Source organism: Misgurnus anguillicaudatus, chromosome 6, assembly GCF_027580225.2.
Source record: "Misgurnus anguillicaudatus chromosome 6, ASM2758022v2, whole genome shotgun sequence".
Classification (NCBI taxonomy): domain Eukaryota; kingdom Metazoa; phylum Chordata; class Actinopteri; order Cypriniformes; family Cobitidae; genus Misgurnus; species Misgurnus anguillicaudatus.
Genome location: NC_073342.2, coordinates 5,564,402 through 5,573,668, shown reverse-complemented (window position 1 = coordinate 5,573,668; position 9,267 = coordinate 5,564,402). Strand labels below are relative to the sequence as shown.

Here is a 9,267-nt window from a genome sequence, read left to right as displayed (position 1 = left end):
TCTCATGATAATGCATTTCAGGCCCGACCTGTGGAATCTCCATGTTTGGCTCCTAAGGGTACCAACTAAGGGACACAGGTTTGTCGCCTGATGTTACTGACACTATTTTGAGTGCTAGGGCTCCTTCCACTAGAAAGAATTATGCCTTTAAATAGGGTGTCTTTGAAGCATGGTGCATGCCACATAATGCAGATCCTGTTAACTGCCAGTTTGCTACAGTTCTGTGTTTTCTGCAGGAAAAGCTGTCAGCAGCTTATGCCCATCCACTCACAGGTTTTATGTGGCCGCTTTTTCGGCTTGCCACACTTTGGTGGACGGGGCGCCGCTCGGGAGGCATCCAACGATTGAGGCCTACAGCAAGAACTAAGATTCCTTCGTGGGACCTAGCTATAGTCCTTGAGGGTCTGGTTCAGACCTCCTTTTGAACCTCTAGAGTCAGCGTCTGATAGACTTCTGACACTAAAGATGGTTGTTCTAATGGCGTTAACTTCTTTAAAAAGAATTGGGGATATGCAGGCTCTGGCGATCTCGCCATCCTGTCTAGATTTTGCCCCAGGAATGGTGAAGTTAATTTTACATCCTTATCTTGATTACCTGCGTAAGGTTCCCTTTTCGACTGCACATCCGGTCATTCTTGAGACTTTCTGCCCTCCGCTGTTCACCACGCCGGAGCAGGAGCTATACCACAGATTGTGTCCAGTCCGTGCTCTTCAGACTTATGTCCACCGCACTAGCCAGTGGCGTAAGTCAGAGCAGTTGTTTGTCTGTTTTGGGGGCCGCAACAGAGGTGCTGCGGCCACCAGGCAGTCCATATCACATTGCGTTAGGGATGCCATTGCTCTTGCCTTTGAGGCGCGCTGTCAAGTCTCGCCAGCAGGTCTGAGAGCTCACTCCACCAGGGGAGTAGCCTCTTCTACTGCTTTAGTAAAAGGGGCCTCCTTGCAGAGCGTTTGTGATGCGGCAGGCTGGTCCTCTCCGCATACATTCATAAGATTTTATAGCTTGGATGCTCATGTCACTCCAGGATCTCCTGTCCTCGAGTCAACATCTCAAGCTGATGTCTATGCCATTTGTCCATAAAAGGGGTATCCCCCACTGCTACTTTTAGTAAGGGGTGCCTCCTTACAGAGCGTTTGTGATGCGGCGGGCCTGTCCTCTCCGCATACATTCATAAGATTTTATAGCTTGGATGCTCATGTCACTCCAGGGTCTCATGTCCTCGAGTCAACATCTCAAGCTGCTGTCTAAACCATTTTCCACAAAGGGGTATTCCCCACTGATATTTATTAGGAAGTGGTGCCTTCTTATAGATGTTTGTGAGGCGGCAGGAGCATCCTTTCCGCACACATCCACTATTTTTAGCTTGGTTGTTTATGTCTGAGATTTCTTTGCGGTCCTTGTGCACACACTTACACATCCGTAAGGGGTCCAGACATCTCCAAGCACGGCAGCGTGGGTATTGTCGTTCCCCATAGCGCTTAGCAGCGCAGCATCGAGTAAAGCTTTTGATAGGGAACGGAGGGGTTACTTGACTGTAACCTTGTTCCCTGAAAAAGCGGAACGAGATGCTGCGCTGTCTTGCCGTACAGTAGATGTCACAGGACTGGTCTTCAAACAAAAGATCTGATGACACAGCTGTTGTTCATCTATTTTATAGCCTCGCATCGGGTGCGCTGTGATGTCGTCATCAACCGAGGCTATATACCTCCGGGTCAATTTCATTGACGTGTTTGCACACTATATTCAGCTGGTCAACGATAAAGACGTTTCCCCATAGCGCTTAGCAGCGCAGCATCTCGTTCCGCTTTTTCAGGGAACAAGGTTACAGTCAAGTAACCCCTCCGTTCTCTAATGTCACTGAACATTTCCATAAACACACTAAACAATCTTTCACACAAACTTTTTAAAGGCACATTACAGTGTTGTGGTGGAAATGACACCAATACTGTGCGACAGCTATATTTTGTATAAAAAGTTTAATTAATAGTGATCTCACATTAAATATTATAATGAATTTTAATTATTTTACTAGTGCTTAATTCAGGTACATTAATAGTTACCAGATAAGTCATATTTTTAAACTGTATTTTCATTGTTGAAATGTAAAAGTCTGGATGTGCGACAAGGAGAAAACAGTGAATTTGACACCTATTAGGAGTTTAAAAAGTATGAAAAAATCATAATAGAAAGGTCCTAAATTTTTTAAAGGTGGTTTTATTGTAAGTTTGACAAAGAAAGAGGAATTTGTCAAAAATGATATGTATTTTTAAAAATATGACCCAAGTACATAAAAGTGCCCGTAGTCTAAGAATCACCCAACTATGTCATGAGTCATATAAATTCATGCATGAATAACCACCTCCTTAACTACACATTAATACATGTTTGTTAGTTAATGCATTAATTAACACTTTGGGTAACCAAAATCAAACATGCTTTATAACAATGCTTCTCAACCTGGGGTCCGCAGGATCTGATGCTTTGAGGTCAAATAAAGATGCATAACATGTTAAACTAATAATTTTATATGCACAATATATTTTTAAAATGCATATGCTCACAATACCAAGATGTTAAAGTATTTTATTATGTAAAATAATTGTTCCCTTTTTTGCTTACGTGCTTGTCAATGTTGATCCAAAATCAAAAGAAAGGTGAATGTAAACTTTAGGGCAGCAGTCTCCAACAACGTCTGTGAGGTGCCCGCCAAAGCACATTCTATTAATTTTCTCAAGTTTCTTTTTAAACAATACTCAAACATCAACAAGTAAAATAAAATAAAATTAACAAGTAAAACAAAAAGGTTTTGAGTAGACAATATCAAAAAGTAGCCCTCCAGATTGTTTTATCCATTGTGGTAGCCCTTGCTCACAAAAGGTTGGAGACCTCTGCTTTAGAGACTAACAGGCTGCACGCTCGTTGGGGCTCTGTAGTCTGCTGCTTTTTGCGCTGTCAAAATATTCCAGTTAAAATCACTCTGACCAGTCCTCAGAATGACAAACGCGTTAAACAAAGTCACAATGCCAAATTTATAGTGTATAGAGACCATCAAACCGCCAAATCATACCAGTTTATTTGTGAAACCCATTAAAATGAGAACCTCTGCGATATTATCTTGATGTTATTTTAAACAATATTTATTTAATTTTTCTCATTGCATCAGGATCAGTGTGGATTGACAGCTTGCCCAACCAATCATATCCATGGAAAGCGCTTTGATTCGACCGTAACTCTCCAAACATTGGGGATATAAAAAAATTTGAATTGCTCCTATAATACTTTTTTGACATTATATGGTTTATTACGGTAATGTCTTGCTTTCCATCCACCAACCGCTGCTGTCAAGGGCGTAGGTTTGATGCTGGCATTGGTGGGGACATAAATAAAATGGTCGCATTGCAAAAACTGTTTATCACCGTATAAACAACAGACAACTCAGTATGCACTTTACTCAGTGACATTTGACTCGCCACCCCCGGTGCCATCCCAAATTTAATGTACTATAATAAACAATTCGTTATGTCCTAGAGCCTAATAAACAGTAACTGTTTAAGTCTTTGTCAAAAAAAAAAGAAAATCACATTGTAACATATAGGGGCGGTTTCCCGGACCAGGATTATCTTAATCCAGGACTAGGCCTTAGTTTAATTAGGAAATATAACTAGTTTTAACAAAAATGCCTTACTAAAAACATTACCTGTGTGCATTTTGAGGTAAAACAAAGGGCACTGATGTATTTTAAGTTATCTTAGTGCAAGTTGTTTTCAGTTTGGACAGCTCTTAAAAGTGTTTAAGTCTAGGACTAGTCTAATCCCTGTCAGGGAAACCGCCCCATAATCCATATTTACTTTATAACATTGAAGAATATGCAATTAATATTTAATTCTTAATTTAATTTTGCCAAAAAAATCCCAGTGTTGAAGTAGGTGTATGTATATCATGCTGTTTCTTGAACAACGTTTATTAACGTTTCTGTAGTTCACATTAAATCTTCTTTTCAGTAACAGATAGTTAATCAGTGTGAAAAAAATAGTTTAAGTTTAAAATGCAACCTTACATTATGTCTACATCTGTGCAAGTAATGACCACAGTGCAGTAATGTAAAGTATTCAGCAATCATGACATGAATTCGTGTTTTTACCATGTTGGGCTTATTTTCTTTCATGGATTAGGGACCCCCTAAATAACCTTGCCACTCCATTTATAAAAGATTGACACAAGTTTGCAACTCCTCAGGTTAACATGGGATCGTCGTGTATTGGTGAAAACTCTGTCTTTGAATCATTATGTGACACAACTTGTTCCGTATTTTGTGCATGAAACAGTTACAGTGGGTATAATAATACTTTCTTCCTCACTTACCGAATAATCACGCGCTTTTTGTTGAGTGAACTTTGACGCGTTGTACAAAGTGAAACCATCCTATCACACGTAGCGAGTAAAGTGATGCGAGTTAGAGAGGCGGGACTAAAGAAATGCAAAGCCAATCATATTAGCAATGTGAGTTAGAGAGGCGGGACTAAAGAAATGCAAATCCAATCATATTAGCGATGTGAGTTACGGAGGCGGGCATTGCAGAGAACGAAAGCTGTTAACCGTTTGTGTACCACATAGAGCGTTATTTTTACAGAACGGGATTGCAAAAGATTTCTAATATCATTTAAATGATTCCTGAAAAAAAAGTAAAAAATAGAAAACACAAGAATAAGACGGACATCAGTGGTTATATATAAATACAGATTAATTGTTTGGTCGAAATTATTGCTAGGGACAATTCAGTCTTTCTTGAATATTGGTAAGGACATGTCCCTAGCGTCCCACCCTAAATCTACGCCCATGGCTGCTGTTATCTAGAGCGGAAGGGGCGGGTTTGAACAAAGCGCGCAAATTAGGGTGCACTCAGTAGCAGATTCGTGTATAGTAAGAACACGTGGATCACTGTGGTAAAGAAAAGCCTTGTAAATAAAAACGGTGTGCACCAGTAACACTGATGTTATCTCGCTGTTGGTAGATCGGGACTCAACGGCCCGACTGGACTGTTTAAGTTGATTTTCAATAAAGCAGTGTTGAAATTTTTGCTTCTGGGTCCTCAATGTTTCAGAACCAGTAGGTAAGCCACGGGCGTTTGGCTAAATAAATGCTTAAATAGTTAATCGTAAATTGTTGTAATATGCTTATGCCTTGCGAATGTAATGCTCATTTAACTGAAATTAACCAGGCTTAATGACGTATGCAGCCTGCATATCCGACCTCTGGAGGATGTAGCCTTCTGTTTCAGCCATTGTAATACGGTTAGATTGAATAACGTCATTTGAACTTGAATTTAGTCATTTTATTCTCCCAATTAGGTTTAAAAACGATCTGTTAATCTAGCACGCAGATTTTTAGAGACCCACCCATCAAAAACTTTCTCCCTCCGCCGCAGCAAACTGAGAAACAGACTACTTATAAACTAACATAAATTAATACATTTGTTAAGTATGATTAGGTCATGATTTTACTTTAAGGGGCACATCATTAATAACTCATCTTTAACTTATAATAAACTAACATAAATTAATGATTTGTTACTGTATTATTGTGTAGGTAATGACATTTCTTGGAGGGGTAAATTGTTAAAAAGTTATCAAGTACACATTCTATACATATTCAGCTCATCTAAATCCTAATATTTGGTGGTTTGTAAGGAGAGGAGCAGAGGAGAAAATTGTGCAGGCATTTGGAAGGGACAATAATGGCTTAAAAGAAGAACAAGAACACAAGACAGATACTGTATGTGCATTTTGATAATAAGACAAGCCAGTTCACACAATAACCACAACAATTATCTGTAGGCTAACACTGATTTAAATTGATAAAAAATAGCTTCCGTCACTCTTAATGGCAGCAGTGGAATAACTCATTTTAATTATGAATGCATAATTGTACATTTAATGATTAAGGTAAACTGTAAATATTGCAAGAAATCCAGTGCCATTCAATAATGTTTGTAGTTCAGCTGCAGGAGCAAATGTAAACAGTTTTGCATTACAAAAAAGTTATTTACGTTCTTCTAGAGAGCATGTTTGATTTGGGTTACGCAAAGTGTTAATTAATGCATTAACTAACAAACATCTATTAATGTGTAGTTAAGGTGGCTGTAATTCATGCATGAATTAATATGACTCATGACATAGTTATGGTTAGTTATTGATTAGTACATAGGTTAACTCATCATTAGTTTATAGTAAAGTGATTATTAATTTATGTATTAGTACATGATTATTCATGTACCATTATTGTAAAGTGTTACCGACAAAATAGTACATTGCATCCTCATGTGTTGGTATGTGTGGTGAAGCTGTGGTTGTAGGTTGGGTTATAATATCCAGAAGCTGTTGTTCAGTGGTATTTTGTGCTGGTGCTCTTCTTCTTTTCTGTGTTTGTCTTCCTTCACTCTAGCCTGACGTTGTCATACTCAATTCTAGTCAGAATTTGAGTCTGATACCGCTCCATTGAGCTAAAATTATGAGGCGTGTCTCAACCGAAAAATGCCTCTGCACTCAATTGGATAGATATACGACCAATCAGAGCAACGGAGTGTGTGACTTATGTTGAAATGGCGTCTTTAGCAGCCTGACCGAACTGCTAGTAATTTCGCTACAATGATACTAACATCATTGTAATTATACTAAGTCTGAGTTAGCACACCTACTATGTTTACAACATTTCATTTATATCACAACATTAAGTATTTACTAAGTCATACAGTAAGACTATCTCTTACCATTTGTACGTTAGGTGAACTTCATCCACGACGATAGCTACCCATTACGTTGGCTTGAAAAATATCGGAGCCTAGCATGTCCCTCCACTTATTCAGCAGTCACGATTCCAGGCTTCCGAAAAGAAGCTGGCAACGACCGCTAATTATATCCATCTCGTCGTGCACGCCGAGTTGCATCGCCGTGATACCCATTTCAGTTGCTTCTTTAACTTTGTCCTCCATAAGGACCAACTTCTGCCGATTCCCGTAGGAAGGACGGACGGCGAAAACATAAACAAATGCCTTGATCGTGTTTCTCTGTTCCTCTTTTTAAATCAATGCTCTGTCAATATCTTTTAGAACAGACTTAATGTCAGAATCCACACATCTGAATTCACCAGCGGCAGCCATTTCATTGTAAACAGATTGAACACACGCGCTCTTTGGTGACGTGGTTGATACATTACTGTTGATCATCTGTCCATCATCGTATAAAGCCCGCCCTCACAACTTGATTCGTCGGCCGGTCTTGGGACTCGCATAGTAGCTCCTCAACGGAAAAACGCCAGACCGATCTTCCCGTTTTTCAAATTGTGGTGGGCGGGGCTAAGATCGGCTGGCACCCAGGCTACCTTCACTCCTTATTGCCTCCACTCTTGGATGTGGGATGGGGGCGTGCAGCTAGCTGTGAAGATAGTGGAGGAGTGGAGGTGCCTGGAGGTGGTGTAGGTGTTGAGACTTAGCTTCCTGGAATGTATGTTTCAGACCTCTGGGCCAAAGGACTGTACGGTCTGTTTATCTGGCATAATTCAGGCTCCACATCCTCCTCTGTCGTTGCCATATTTATTGGCTCTTCAGGTTGTAAAGTGTTTTTGGAACTGAAATAACATAATTTTTAATTAAATGAATGATACAATTGTATATGTACAATTACAAATGTAGTTATGGAGACTGAAATAACTGTTTTTTTTTAAGTGAAAATGTAATCATAAACAATTGTTACCTTTACACTGACATACTAACCTTCTTGCCTGCATATATGGCAACAGGAACGACATCACTTTTTCATATTTCCACTCTTTAATTGAGCCTCCAGCAGAACCACTTGGTCTTTGTTTTTGCTTTTTGTTTCTGGCAAAATAATCTCTTAGCAATCTCCATCTCCTCTTGCATTCATTAACTGGAAAAAAATGTGTATGTATTACAATAAACATCTATAAACAATAAAAAAAATTCCTTTTACAGATTTTTTGGAACTGGGGAAAGCTTTTGCAGCCTCGCATTCCAGTACAGACTAGGGACAAGCACTGAATTAAGTGTCTGAATCTGTACACATGACCTGCAGAGCTATAGAGCGGAGAATGATGGCATTACAGTTTCCTAAACCAACTGAGGACATGTGGAGAGAAATTGCATATACATTTTGGGAAAAATTTAATTTTCCAAATTGCATAGGTGCAATTGATGGCAAGCACATTACTATAGTTTCACCAGCACACTCAGGGAGCATGTTTTTTAGCTATAAGTGTTTCTGGCAAAATAATCTCTTAGCAATCTCCATCTCCTCTTGCATTCATTAACTGGAAAAAAATGTGTATGTATTACAATAAACATCTATAAACAATAAAAAAAATTCCTTTTACAGATTTTTTGGAACTGGGGAAAGCTTTTGCAGCCTCGCATTCCAGTACAGACTAGGGACAAGCACTGAATTAAGTGTCTGAATCTGTACACATGACCTGCAGAGCTATAGAGCGGAGAATGATGGCATTACAGTTTCCTAAACCAACTGAGGACATGTGGAGAGAAATTGCATATACATTTTGGGAAAAATTTAATTTTCCAAATTGCATAGGTGCAATTGATGGCAAGCACATTACTATAGTTTCACCAGCACACTCAGGGAGCATGTTTTTTAGCTATAAGAGAACATTCTCCATTGTTCTCCTAGCCCTGGCTGATGCTGACTATAGATTCACATATGTACACGTTGGTGACTTTGGAAGAACAAGCGATGGAGGAGTGTACAGTGGTTCAGCACTAGGACGTGGAATGGAGGACAAAAGTTTGTCTGTGCCTGCAGACTGCCCATTGCCAGGGTCACGTGCGCAGGGTCCAATGCCATACACCATGGTAGGAGACGCTGCATTACCCCTAAAGACACATCTGATGAGGCCATTTCCTGGAACTCGTATCCCACATTGGAGAAGAATTATAGACTTTCTCGGGCTAGGATGGTTGTAGAGTGTGCATCTGGTATTTTGTCATCCAGATGGAGAGTACTCCATACTAGGATGACTATTAAGCCTACAAATGCTGACCCTGTGGTTACTGCAGCATGCATCCTACACAACTACCTAACAAATCCTTCAGAAAACCAAATGTGGCTAGATGAGGCAGAAGAAAGAGGGGAAGTGCTACAAGATGTGAGAAATATGGGTGGAAATAAGGGATGCAGAGAAGCCTATGATGTGCGAGAGAAGCTTTGCACATTTTTCAGCTCCCCTGAAGGACGTGTCCTG

At 39.7% G+C, this 9,267-nt stretch overlaps 1 long non-coding RNA gene across 1 annotated transcript; it reads right to left on the bottom strand.

Annotated features, from left to right (window-relative positions):
* Nucleotides 1–6,299: 6,299 nt before the first annotated feature.
* LOC141364136 (uncharacterized) lies at nt 6,300–7,967 on the bottom strand. The gene is made up of 3 exons (XR_012369808.1): nt 7,769–7,967; nt 7,378–7,623; nt 6,300–6,430 (listed from the first exon to the last, which is right to left on the bottom strand). It is a non-coding gene; the product is annotated as an uncharacterized lncRNA (long non-coding RNA).
* Nucleotides 7,968–9,267: the final 1,300 nt, after the last annotated feature.